Below are 14,373 nucleotides of genomic sequence, written 5' to 3' on the forward strand. Positions count from 1 at the left end.
CCCCGGTCCCACCCCCAGCCGGTTCCAGGCTGCTGCAGCCTGACAGGGGCAACCCGCAGCGCGCCAGAACTGCCGCCAGTCAGAGGGGTGCACGGCGCCACCCCCAAACGTATTCGAGAAGGAGCTGTGCCAGCTATGGGACCAGACATGGGGAAACACGTAAGGAGAGACACAGGGAGATGCTTGAAATGTGAGGAGGGAGGGACGGCTGTGGAGACCTGCGGCTGGAGACGCACTCCTGGAAGGAGGCGCTCCGTGCCCTCGCTGAGGGAATGCAGCCTACGGGTGGCCCACGCCAGGCGGGGACCCGCTGAGGGACCGCGGCCATGGGCGGCCCACACCAGGTTGGGGACAGTCAGAAGCATGGGTTTAGGAAGGCAGGGGATAGGTGATTGGGTTAAACTGAGCCTGAGAAAGGAGGAAGAAAGGTGCTTATTTAAATGTTTATGGATTTTTTTTCCCCCCAATACCCAGATTACTGATCAGAAGCCAGTATTAATTGCCAATAAATTAAATTCACTAAAAATTCCCCAAGTCAAAGGCCGTTTTACCCATGGCACTACCCACGTGGAATACTTTTTACCTCTCCCCTCTAAGCTGCATCCTATTCTTTTCCAAACTACTTCTGCAACTTCTGAAGATCATTTTGCACTTTCATCCTACCAGAGGCCGAAAAGCACAATATGAGCCTTGGGAACAAACCCTAAAATTATCAGTTTATTTTCCAAGTGAGTTAAAAGAAATAAGTGCAATGGACACTAAGAACAAAAGAGAGTACCTTTTAAATTTACACTGGTACCTTGTGATGTCCAAAATACTTCAAGTACTTGCACACACAAGAGTGCTATACAGATTAGGTAAGGATCATATTTATACTCTACTTACCCAGCACTGTAATAATTTAAGTGTTATTCTGAAATGTTCTAGAGAGCCATTATTGAAGATTATTTTTTCCGCTTGGTTTAGCACACCGTAGATGCTGCCACACTTAGGAACAAGACTGCCACAGCCCCAGCAGCATCCATCCTTCCACAGCCCAGCCTGTTACACTTCATGAACACCATATTCACTCTGAACTGCCCAAGAAAATGAACTTAGAAAGGTCACTTAAATTGAGAGATTAAATACAATCTCAACAATTTATCTTGTTTTGTTTGTGAAATTGAATACATAGAAATGAAGAAGTGAGCAGGAAGTAAAGGTATGTTCATTAACATCAGCGACAACACACAAACAGGGTGCCCCTAATCACTCTAGTCGTTGCAGAGTAGGGTGGGACCAAGCTTTTGCTGCACCCAGGAGCAGCACCCTTGCACACCACCAGCAGCTCAGGGGAGCACTGCACCATGCAAAACAGTAGTGACACCTTGTGTGCAAATAAGACATAAAACTGCTTGATTTGGGAATCTAGGTTGAGGAAAGTGTTTCCTTCTGGTATGCTGAAACAAAACAAACAAACAAACAAGTTTTCAGTAAGAAGAAACCTAAGATGTATTTACTCGAAAGGCACATGAACCACAACAGGTAAAACCCAACCACCATTTATGGGGCTGTACAAAAGGCCTGTTGTGATTTTCCTGTGGTGTCCTTGTAGAAGGAAGTGCAGTATGTTTAAAGATACACTGCAGCCATAAAGACCATGATTTGTAGCCGATTCCTCACACTGGCTTTTTCTTTGACACTAGGCAAACTCCTCACCTTCAGCACTCCTGGTTTCTTAATGTAAACCTGAGAAGCATTTTCCCAGTCATCTGAGTAAACGTTCTGAATAATACCAGTCGATTTTTCATCAAACAATTATTTGTGAATACACATTTCGGCAGTTTTAATAATATTTACCTACCTCATAGGGGGGCTGCATGTATCAGTCGGTTAATGTTTTAGCAATACTTTTGAAACACAAAAGCCTAGTATGATGACACAGTCAAAGTTAATAAATGATGCTATTGTTCCTTAGATTAATAACATCTTCATAAAGGATGCCCTCTGAAAAAGTGCAGACTGCTTTTGTGCTGTATTTCAAATGGCAACAAAAAACATTATAATTAGACATTTTCCTGGTTTTCAATGCTCCTTATAAACAGTTTTTAGTATCACCTAAATTAATTTTCTTTCTCATTTAAAAGAACTGGGAAGAATACTCAAGAGAGAAAGTGAGAGAGAAAGAGAATTGCTTGTCACATCATTTCTCAGTACTCTCTAGCTCTGTACTGAAAATGTACTCCAATGACTCAGGAGCTGTGAAAATTCAGGCTGTGATCATGCAGGCTGGAAGGGGAGTGGGGGCTGACTTAAAGAGGGAGGTGTTGCTTTTGTTACATATTTTACTTTAACATAATACACAGTTGCCAATATGAAAAAAATATGCATATACTTCTCATTCTGTGTTAGAATATGCCGTGAAATATCAGTATGCCTCATTACATAAAGTAATAAGTGAAGTACCACCCACATTTTTTTTTTGTTAACTTTTGTTTATGATTTAAACCAATAATCACACTAAACACTTAGAAATAAATTAAGCCTTTTCAGACTGATTAAATTGGCTGAATGCTTTAAACATGTGAATTTGGCAGATCTAATCATCCCAGGATAGTCAGGGACTTAATCATGTAAATGTCTTCAGATATTTCAATTTGCAAAGCTGTGTTTTGTAGCATGCACTCTTCCAAAGCATCTGTATTCTGCTGTGTGAACTGCAACTGTTCAGTGACTGGGCAATAGAAAAACTTATTAACTAGCAAAGCACTAAGCCAAATAAAGTAATACAATTAAAAAGTTTTAATCAGAAGAATATAAAATTTGCCAGAGACTTTACACCATTGTAGGAGGTATGGGCCCACTGGCTCCAATTAGGAGGGAGTAAGGAATGCAGAATAGCTCCAACACCAAACACGTATCCCACAGCTTCGCTGCTCATGCACAGACGTTCAAGCTTACTACATGTATGTTATGGAATTAGACTTTTCTGTGCCCACTGCACATGAGGAGAGTGATGGTGTTCCTAAATGATCCTTGCTCACTCTTTTTTGGAGACAGGCAATTTCCACCAAATGTGAAACTCATTTACTACTCATAGTAATCCTTTTTTTCTACCTTCCTTTCTGTGTGAAGGAAAATTTTAGGATGAATGGGGTGAATCGTGGATTCCACCTTTCAGTGAAAACCCTATTTTATTTTGAGCAGAATCTGAACCTTTCCTACCATGTCCTCTTTCCTGTCACTGGTCTGGTTGGAAAAGATTGTATCTGGATCACATATTTTGATGTTACAGCTGACCTTCTTTAAAGCTCTCATTTATTAGAGCAGTTGGAAAAGGATAGAATATAGTAGAAGAAACACCACAGTTTTATAAAGTTAACCTAACCACTTAGATTTTTTAATAAATTATCTGTTTTCTACTGAAGCATATAATTTCATTTGCATTAAAATATGTTATGGCTATTAATAAGATTTAATATATATGTCTAACCTTATGTACTGCCTACTGTCTGAGTTCTGTTCCTTAATTAACCCACCTAGACACTGTTAAAACAAGTAAGGGTAATGAAAACACAGTAGCTCAGTCCAGAAAATAAACTTTAGCAATAGTCTCAAAAAAATCTCCAAAAAAAGTTCCCCGAGTTTTAAATTCTGCGCTGTAATCAACTGGCAAAACCAGTTCTAGTTCAGCTGTATAAAATATTCAGGTTTATAAAATGCAGCCAACCAATCAGACTTCAAGACAGTAAATTAGTGAAGAAGATTAAAATCCGTTTTATGGATAAGACAAGGAAGGATCAAAAGGTAGCTGGAAGTTTGACAACTCCCGCATGCCACCAAAAGATGTCAGCGATATCTTGTCATTTTATAAATGGATAAAACTGATCTTGCTTGCCTAACTAAGAAGAGTAGGGGTTATAAAGAGCATTCTATAAAATAGAGGAGCATAACTGGCTAAGACTTTTGAGGGATGAACACATAAATCCCGAAAACAATAAGCAATAGTATTGACTGGAGTTATGACTGAGATACTACACAGTATTTATTTGTAAAATTTAAACCAGTTAGTTTGCTATAACTGGCAAGAAATGTAAGACAAATCTAGGTCTTAAAAATAAGAGTCCCAGAGCCAGTTTGTTTCTTCCTATGCTTTCTTCTTACACTCAGGAAGAGCCTTCTTCAATGACATTAAGGTTATGATGGAAAAATGATTCCAATAGAAGTCTATAGAGGTTTTGTTAATATGCCTTTATGATGTGATATTATGACGGCAATTCAATTTCATTGCAGGTCTAATGAGACCGTGTTACAATGTCAAAATGAAAGGAAACTATATCAATCAAGTTATAGTACCCTGAGAGAAAGAAAAACCTAAAGAAATTAACCCCATTAAAAACTATTTTAAAACAACATTAAGATTTAGTGAATTCAGAATTGCTTTGCTTTTGTTGGTTTAGTGCTTCAGGTAGAAGCTAAATTTGGCACTGATTTACAACTCATTAAATATATTGACATCAGGGGAATCAGTGAAAGTTTTAAGGAAACACAAACAGAACAAAATTCACAGCAAGTACTGTGGTTATGTAAAGCATCGGGCAGAGCCTGTGTAGTCCTACAGCTAAAATCTTTTTTTATCTTCAGGAGAACCAGAATTTCAATTTTTCTCACTTAAAAAAGGTGGCAATTTGGCCAGTGTCTAAGAATTTAAGTTCTTGTATCTCAACTCTCTTGATACCTAGTCCTACATAAAATCTTTTTTTATCTTCAGGAGAACCAGAATTTCAATTTTTCTCACTTAAAAAAGGTGGCAATTTGGCCAGTGTCTAAGAATTTAAGTTCTTGTATCTCAACTCTCTTGATACCATATTTGAATTTGTACTAAACACTGTAGAATTAGATCCCCAAAACTGCAAAAGTGAACAGAATTCAAGTGGAAAATTCTTACTGAATTTATTAGAAACAAATATGCCACTGCCAACAATAAAGTAAGAGGTAATACATACCATGAAGACAAGAGGAGTCTTGGTTAGGTCCCAAGTTGTCAAAATTGAGGCTAACAGAACATGCCACAACTGATAGATAGCCTTTGCTAGCTAGACCTTTGCAATCACCTGTAAGTGAGGTTAAGTCAAAGTTATGAAAACAGTCCTAAGCCCATTTTAAAATATTCAAATGCCTATATTAAAAAAGTAAAAAAATAACAAAAAATACAAAAACTGGGCATAATGATTTTTTTCTAATTTTTACTTTTTGGCAACAGAGACCTTTTCATGTGCATTCTTTTATTTTTTTATCAACAATTTTTGTCCTTTCCAAGGTAATGTTTCCTGTTAAGTGTAGAAGTGAGAGCTGTAATATTAATGAGAATTCCATAAAGGCTAGCATGTGTATTCAATTTAAAATGTGCCACTGTCATTTTCCAAACCATGTGTTAGTGGCAATATAAAGTTCTGGTCTCTGTAAAAACTGCCACCCACCTGAACAGGTTATGGACTTTCCAGTGCAGCAGGCAGGGCAACACTATTTTTATATAATAGGTACATTCCAATTTTCAGCAAGAAACTTGTAAGGATGGAAATTGAAGACTCAGCAAGACATTAGCACCAAACATTTTGGACATGCACCAAAATATTGTAAAAAGTAAAAGACCATAGGTTTCACTCTGCCATTCTTCCTCTTTCACTCACATATTGTTTGCAGCAAACACTGATATTTACATGGCACTATGAAGAAAGATTTGCAAACCCACAAAAATTCCATTGATTTTTGCTTCTATTACTGTTGAACATGTGGCACTTTGTCATCACAGTATTAGGGAAAATTGATGGAAGGAAAAGTATGAGCCATTCCTAAACTCATCCAGTTGTTTCTATTTTTGCTTGTCCTTGATTAATATACATTCCCCCCCCCCGTCCCTGAGAATCTTTTTGAAGATAGCTGGCGCAAAATAGATTTTTTTATTTTCAGCTGCTTACAGTAAAACTTGAATAAACTTTTTGTTTCTTACATCATTATTTGCTATATGCAATACCGTATTGCCTAGAGGATATATCTCCATTGTAGGAGGCGTTGTACAAATAAGAACAGAAATAGTCCCTGCACAAAGATCAGACCCCAGAGGTTTGCTATATTTTTGTTATTTTTCTCACAGAGCCTGTGCCCAAGGCCTATAAAAGTTCGGGCTTGTATAAGCATTTTCTTGTGTCAGGGTGGGCTTTAAAAAGAAAAATCAAATGCACCAAAAGCAGCTCTTGCCATTTCAAGAAACATAAAATGTTCTGCAGACCTGATATTTACTCATATATCTCATTTACAGAGATATTCTCTGATAACTCATTTACATCAGATGTAAATTTACTGTACTTTTTGTCAATATAGTAAGTTTCTGTTGCTATTACTAGCCTTAGCAGAGAGAAGCTTTAGTTACACCAGCATTATACTAATTGCACGTTACCTTTAAATTTTCACAAACCTGGTTTTGTTGGTGCTATCTGGTAGGGAGAGATTCACAATGCCTTGAGAATGGACTCACTGAAACCTTATCTATCTTGCAAAATGAAGTTCACTATAGTATTAAGTTCTACTACAAAAATACCAGGACTACTTCTGTCAACACTAATGACAGTAGTAAAGAGAAATGCGACACTGAAATTATAAATAAGATTATAAAGTAAAAAACTGATTCTCCATTCAGGCTGTATAAAACATGACCTTTAATCAGCAAGGTGATTTGTATATATACACTCAGTTCAGACTGAACGCTCAAGGAAGAATGTACAAACCAACACAGCATCAAGAGAACCTACTGGGGGAAACATTGAGCAGCATAGATGTGCAAATTGTTCTTGCTGACCAGAAATCTAAATTCATTGCTCCCTAATCACTATGTAAAAGAAAATATTTTTTCAAGGGTATGCATGTTTATTTCATCCATGAATTCTTGCGTGCTGAACTTCCCAAGAGTGAGAAAGAAGGCTCATTAGAGAGAATTTTAGTCCTGTGACCTTGTCCATAATTACTTTAACTACATCATGACCAATGAACAGTTTCCTTCGGAACATGCATTACATCAGTATGAAGATACTTACCTATCACATACTGACATAAACATGTTTTTATTTTATTGCAGTCTAACTATTCACCATAGGGATTGCATCAATTTAACTATTTAAATAGTAAAAATCATTACTCTGACCAAAATACTTACTAAAAAAGTTGTTCATACACAAGGTCCATTATAAACATCACATCTCTTGCTGGCACCTTCCTTTGAATATTTGATGGATTTGCTTTGCAGTCGGCACGTACAAATGGTTATAATCTGGCTTTAGGATAATGTATGTGATATTACTTACACTCTTCTTCTGTGTTGGTGTAGTCTGCTTTACAGCTGTAAAACAAAGCCATAAAGTTTTAAAACTAGATATAGTCTCACAGGTCTGACTTACAGAAGCTAAAGACAGCTGCACCTAATGCAATCTAGTTTTTATATTACAAACAAGATCTTGCTACTCAGTGTATTTATTTAATACGGTTATTCATCTTTGGAAGTGCCTGAAGGTTCCACTACATAATCTAGGGGGAAAAAGAGATATACAGCTTTGTAAGTCATACAGAATTCCTTCATGTTTGTCAATCGTCTTGAAACACACTATTGTGTTTCTTTATAAATACCGATACCAAGATGTTGTCAAAAACCAGAAAAAAAAGCCAACACAAATCTGATATAGTTGAGTTGGCCAGTAGACTTTTACTCTAGTACAGAAGACTCAGGTCACTTAACAGATTTGAAACAACTTGAAATTGTTGGATAGTGTTTATGGACTCACTCATTGCATCTTCTCATCATTGAATTCTTCAGGATGACTTCAGGAAGCAATTAGCAAGAAGTTAAGATTCTTAAGCAGTGCTTTTCCCATCTCATAAAGATGGCTGAAATGTTCAAAGCTTTTCCATTTCAAAGCAAACTAAATCAAGAATATGCCAAGCTTTTGTATTCATAAATCTTCACCAAAAAAGAAACAGACCAATGAACATCAACGGCCAAGATTTAAACCTGACTTCCCATATTAGACATTAAGTGCTGTAATTTTTAACCTGTTGTTTATCCATATGAAAACTTACCTGTTATCTCAAAGCAGCTTACACTCTTTAAAGTTCTTGGTGGAACAGCTTTGAAAAAAATCTGAGTATACAATGTGAGACAGGTATGTCCTGCAGTCCACCTATTTTTTCACTCCTTCAATGATTTGCTAAGCATGACATCCCTTTACTAAACCATGCTGATCTTCTCAATACAATCAGTTTTACTTTTTGTAACTCTGCATACAATTACAAATAGCAGATTTATATGTAATTCCAAAATCCCTTTTAGAAGATTGGGGCACATTTGCTACTTTGTGTTTTACTCATACCAAAGAACGTCTAAAAGAAAAGACTGCAAACTACAGATTTTTCAAAGATGAAATGCTTTAGAACTCAAGTTAATGCCATCTGGTCCTGCCAATTAACTTTTTCTATTAATACCTGAATTTGAGGTATTACCCATAATGTTTCCGCTGCAAAGGGTTCCAACACTGAAACAACCTTGAGCTCTTCATTAGTAAACACACATGCAAAAACATAACTTTCTGGCAAGACCTTAAGTTCACATCATTTTGTACCTTGATCACCTCTATGACTGACCATCTACAGTGGTTTTGCAGCTCTCTGGTAATTTTTCCCTTATTGATATTTTGAAAAAGTATTGATCATAATTTTGCAAGCTCTTTGAAAATTGTTTCTCTCTCTTTGCTTTGCTGCTCTGTAATGTCTTGGTTATTTCCTTTTGTATTATTCTTCAGATGATATTCCAATTCCTTGAGGGAAACCTTCTTACTTCTGTAGACTTCCTTATCCCACAAAGTCATCCTAGGTTTTGGGGGTTTTTTTACACTTCCTGAAGTCTTTTTTAGTACATTATAATGCAATTACCCTAAATTTATCAATATAATATTTAAAATATTCTACCCACCACTTGCAAACTTTCTGCCTGTTGGCTGCACCTCAACTCTCTTTTTAGCAGGACTTCTCATTTGTATGTAGTTCCCTTTTCTAAAACTATGTATGTGTTGACTTAAAAAAAAAAAAAAAAATTGTTTCTGTAGGGAGATTAAATCTGAGTATGCTATCAGTGTAAGAAGTGGTTCATTTTGCAGCATTTCTTGCACAATGATCAATTAGGCCAAGGTTTGGATCTCCTAAGGGTTACCAAACTATGCCATATGAAGTAGTTATTTATGAAATCTGAAAATTTAATCTGTGCACTGCACCTCCCATGACGTTTCTTGTCTTACCTAATTGAACCTTATTATTATTATTGAGGTTCCTTCTCTCACAGGCTGAATTCCCTTACCACGCTGAACTCACTAGTGCTGTCCTGTTTCATAGCTGTATTACAGACAAATACTGTTTTTCCTGAAATGTCAAAAAGTATGTTACTCACTAACACGCTTACATATCTGATTTTTCTTGGTTTCCATTTGCATTCAACTTCAGTCTTTGCATCAGCAGTCTACTCAGTGTTTTCCTTACACTTTGTGTCCTAGTATTGCAATGTTTCATTATCTTCCTTCTAGCATGTGTATTTCTAGCATGTTAGTTTCTAGCATGTATATTATGTTCAGAAGCTCATTTAAATCTAAGTTTTCCAATAGTTTTTCTTAGACTTATTTGCTTAAATATATATATATTTTTACTTCAAAGGGTGTAGCAACCTTAGTAATGTGCTTACATGTACAACAGCTTTTCCTCGCTCTTTTGTCTATATTTAATTTTAATGCCAGCAATTCAATTTAATTTTGATTATTCCTTCTGTGCCTACTCCTTTATTTCAAAAAGTTCTCCATTTCCTAATGAAGCTGATTCATTTTCCACAGAGCATATTAATTTCCTCAGCTACATCTTCAAATGCTGCATCTCCATCTTTATGTCTGGCCTCGAGAACATTTCAGAGAACTAACGTCCTAACTGGATGTTTACATTTTAACTCCAGCACCTCTTCTACCTTTTCCTGTGTCATTGGCACAACAAAAACAAACGCAGGTTGCTCCCTTGTATGTCTGTTCCAACAAGAATAGCCTAGGAATGTCTACATAAGTTTCAGTAAGACACTTCTTTGATAACTAACCTGCCAAATAATATCACCACTTAACAGCGTGAATGCTGAGTGTTTTTATTATTATTAGAGTTATTTTAATGATTGGCATGCACTGCATGTTTATATTTTTGTCAAATATTGGGAAAACAATTAAAACAATATAATGCCACTGGGAAAAACATCATTTGCAAAATAATTATAAGCAATTGGCACCAGATGTTCTATTTCTTCAAAATTTGCATTTTCAGTTTTATAATATTTATGTTTTTCTTCTGGCAAAATGCTTAGGTAATCATACCTCAAAAGGCTGGATTTTTTCTTTTTCTGGCTTTGGTTTTATGATAATGTAATTCAAAGACAAAGCTCAGGTCATATTTCCAAAGTCAGTTACACTTAGTGGTTTCATCCCCTACCATACAAATACAGTATCTTTTATTTTAACCATACTTAGCCTTATCTACTGATTTTCTAGAAGCAGGGATAAATAGCATATTTTAACAATACTGTTCTGCTAAATCTGAAGCCAAATGGAAACAAGGAACTGCTAAGAAGCTTTTCCTAGATACATGAAAACCTGAATATTCCTGTCATGACTGTTGGCTGTTTCTTGTTCATCTAGTTTCACCTAAAGAACTAAAGTTATTTCATCTAAAGAACTAAAGATTTTAATCTAAAATGGAAACTTTTTGATAGCCCTAGCCCAAATTCATCTAATCAAAGATTTATTTTGACTTGTCTGCAAACATGCATGAGAGAGCTTGCTCTAAGTTTCAATAATTTTCTTTATAAAAGAAGAGCAAAAAACGGTCCTAAACCGTTTAGGGCTCACTGGAATCCCACAGTATGAGCTCTCAAATAGAGAGTTTAGAATTTTTTAATTCCTTGTGTGAGAAAGATTAATCATTTGAAGAAAAAGGAAAAGCATTTTGTTTAGATTCAAGTGTTTAGATTCATGTTCATTCAGAAAACCTTAGGAGACTACATATTCCGATTTCTTGTTTCTTTTTTATTCTAAGAGTATGTTCAGTCTACTTTTTTTATTTATTTTAGGTTTAGAGTGAGCAATAAACTTAGCTGTAGGCAAAGAAACACAACACAGCATGAGTTGGCAAGGCCTTGAGAAACACCATATACCCAGTTCTGCCACCACAGTTAATAAGAACCAGTCAATAAGAATCCTACACAATGAACTCCCAGAGCTAAGAGGTAGTCTCTGCTTATCTCCAGATCTTTAACTCACTCTAGAAAATAAAATTTCTTCAGAATTTTACTTATTGTTTAGCAAGATTCCCTAAATGTTCTTGGTTTACTATCTCAGATAAAATTAAGATTATTTAGACTGAGGCTGCACAGTAGCTTCTGAGATCTGAGCTCATGCCTTGTACAAATTTTACTGACACCATCAAGTCACTGGACTGATGGCATCCTTAGACATCAGTTGTTAACAACTATGTATTCCTTGACAACAAGTGAATAGGAAAATAAAGCTACACTTGGATAATCAGAAAAAGAGATGGTAGAATACTTGAAACATACAGAGTGCTTTATTACTGTGTCTACTAGCTTTGTAATGTTGGGTCATAAAAAAGCAAAAACATTTAAAACAGATTTAAAGCTTTTATTCAGCGCTGAATCCATTCCTCTGTTTAAATAGCAAAAGGGTTTCATAAAAAAAGAATATTTTTTCTCAAGATTATCACTGATTCAATGCATCTTTAATTTTGAGTGGAAGACAGAAAAAGCAAGATTATTTATTATATTCAAAATATCAACTAATATTTTGATTGATGTAAAGCAATACAGAAATGGTGGTACTGCCTTCACCTTTTTCTAACATCAAGCATACAAGTCTACCAAAAGGGTTTTATAAATTCCCTAGCAAGGTTTTACTATATATTTTGTTCTCACATCTGTTCTGATGTGAGAATAATGACCATTGTCAATTAAAGAAAATGAAGGATATGATAGAAAAAATACAAAACTAAAATGAGTTAACTGATTACCATACCTTTTCAAGATGGGTCTTCTCCTTTAGGATGTCAGTGAAATGATTTTTCAATGGCTTTCTGGTTGCAATATATTTTTTACAGTTCACTTAGAAGAACTGAAAAAAGTCTTACTTTCTATCAGTTCCGTGGACTGCCTTTGCATCTTCTCCATGCTCTCTGTGGTCCTGGCTGTGCTAAAAGCTCTCTTCTTGCTATATTTTCTTGCAGACACTATTCCTGCTCCTCCTTTTTCTCCCACAAGTATTGTTTACTGAAAGTAACATTTATCTCTCCCACACCTGGGTTCCTCTGATCCAGTATGCTGCAGCCAGAATAATGCAAACAAGAAAACTTTCTCTTTGCTGCTGAGATTTATTGATTTTTTTTAAAGTCCAGGTGTCTATTAACACATCAGCACTTATCAACCACTAATAAGCAACACTGTGACATTCAAAAGGTGGTTTTCCTCAGAATGTTATTTAATCCCTTTTCTACCAATGCAAAAAAGGCTCCAAGAGGGAGCCTCGGAAGAAGTCAGAAATCATACTGTCCTCTTGACGGCAGGACTCAGCAGAGACTCCGTTAGAGATTCTCTTGTGATGGTTTCTTCCATTTCACAAGGAAGGAAGAAAGAGAAACCCACAAAGCTGTCCTGCAGTGCAGGGAAATAAACAGTCATATGGACACCACATTTTGAAATTATATTTTTTTAACTAAAGGAAGCATGTCAAGAACTAAATACTTTCCCAGATCACTCTTTAGTCACCTACCACCATATAAATCAATTCATTACCAAGTCTACATGAGGTTAAAGAAGTAGATGCAACTTGGGCTGAGGTGTGAGTGCAGATGGATTTTAATCCATTTCACAAATCTAGCCATAGCTGTATTTGTTTCATAACTTAAAATATGACTTGTGAGAGGAATTGCTGAAAGACTACACTTACTGATTATCTTCAGTTTCTTTAGTACAGTCCATACCATCTTTCTCAGATATCTTTAGTTCACATCAAACTAATCAAGATGCAATAGGAAAAAAAATAAGCATTTGAGACCTGCTTCTGAAACCTGCAGGCCCAGCTGAGACACAGAAATGTCTATCCTCACTAAGCAAACTGTTATTCATAACATCTGCCTATCTAGTGCAATGTGAGTTCCTGTCACTCATCATTGACATGTCTCTCTACTAGGACTGATATCCTAACAGTACATTATTATCTTTCCTGAGAATATGCTAATTCCTTTTGTATCGTTATGTATGCTGATATACAGTATCCTTTGACATTGGCAACATGTTCTAGTGTGATATATCAATTCAAGAAAAAAAAACAAAAGAGTGTGCAAAGGCACTGGTAAAGGCACCATACATCTGGCAAAAATTGATTAAAAGCATGAAATTATTCTCCCAATAAGATTATTCTCCCAATACGACAATAGAATTTTTACCATTGATCTCAGTGGTGCCAAGATTCCACCAGATGTCCAGATTTTGAGTTCTTAATTAATAGCAAGGTACAATTCTAGCTATGTTATTCAGTGTCAAGTAAAATTTTTAAAGGCTTTCTATTTCCCTTTAATTTCTACAGAACACTTTTTGACTTATTAGCAAAATAACTTTGCTCTAATTCAATTATTATGATTAAGTGTATATTGTCAGATCACACTACACAGATATTTCTGCCAGTATTTTTAACACATTATTTTTCAGCTAAGAATGAGTAGGTGGGACTCTCACAGTATGTCTTCTCATTATATTTTCTACAATAGATTACTACTTTTTTTTTTTAGTATTTGACTTCTCTGCCCTTCACTGATGTCCTCAATGATTTTCTCCACCAAGCATTTTACTACTTCACCCTACCCTAATTAATTCTTAACTTTAAATTCTCCATTGACCCTAATTTAACTCTCCGTAGATACAAAAGCTTTGAAAAAAATCCTCAGTGAGAAAGTGTTTGCCAGACAGCTTTACTTCAAGCTTTTGCAGCTTTAAATCTGATCACACAAAATACTGAACCAAATACTGCATTGAACAGCACTATATATTATTGTATTACAATAGCAATGTCACTTTTCCAAGTACTATTGGGCTCCAACAAAATCACAAAATTAGACTCTGAGCGTGGAGATGCTGGGTACCTGCAGTTTCACTTTCAGTGATGAGACTTTGCAAGTAGCTAGTCATCTGATGCACACCTCCTGGGATCAGGCACTGAGAGTCTACTGTAAATTCAGTTCTTTTTTCTTTCACTTGCCAAAAGAATC

The sequence above is a fragment of the Aptenodytes forsteri genome, unplaced genomic scaffold (genome assembly GCF_000699145.1).
Source record: "Aptenodytes forsteri isolate BGI_AS27 unplaced genomic scaffold, ASM69914v1 Scaffold371, whole genome shotgun sequence".
NCBI classification, from domain to species: Eukaryota; Metazoa; Chordata; class Aves; order Sphenisciformes; family Spheniscidae; genus Aptenodytes; species Aptenodytes forsteri.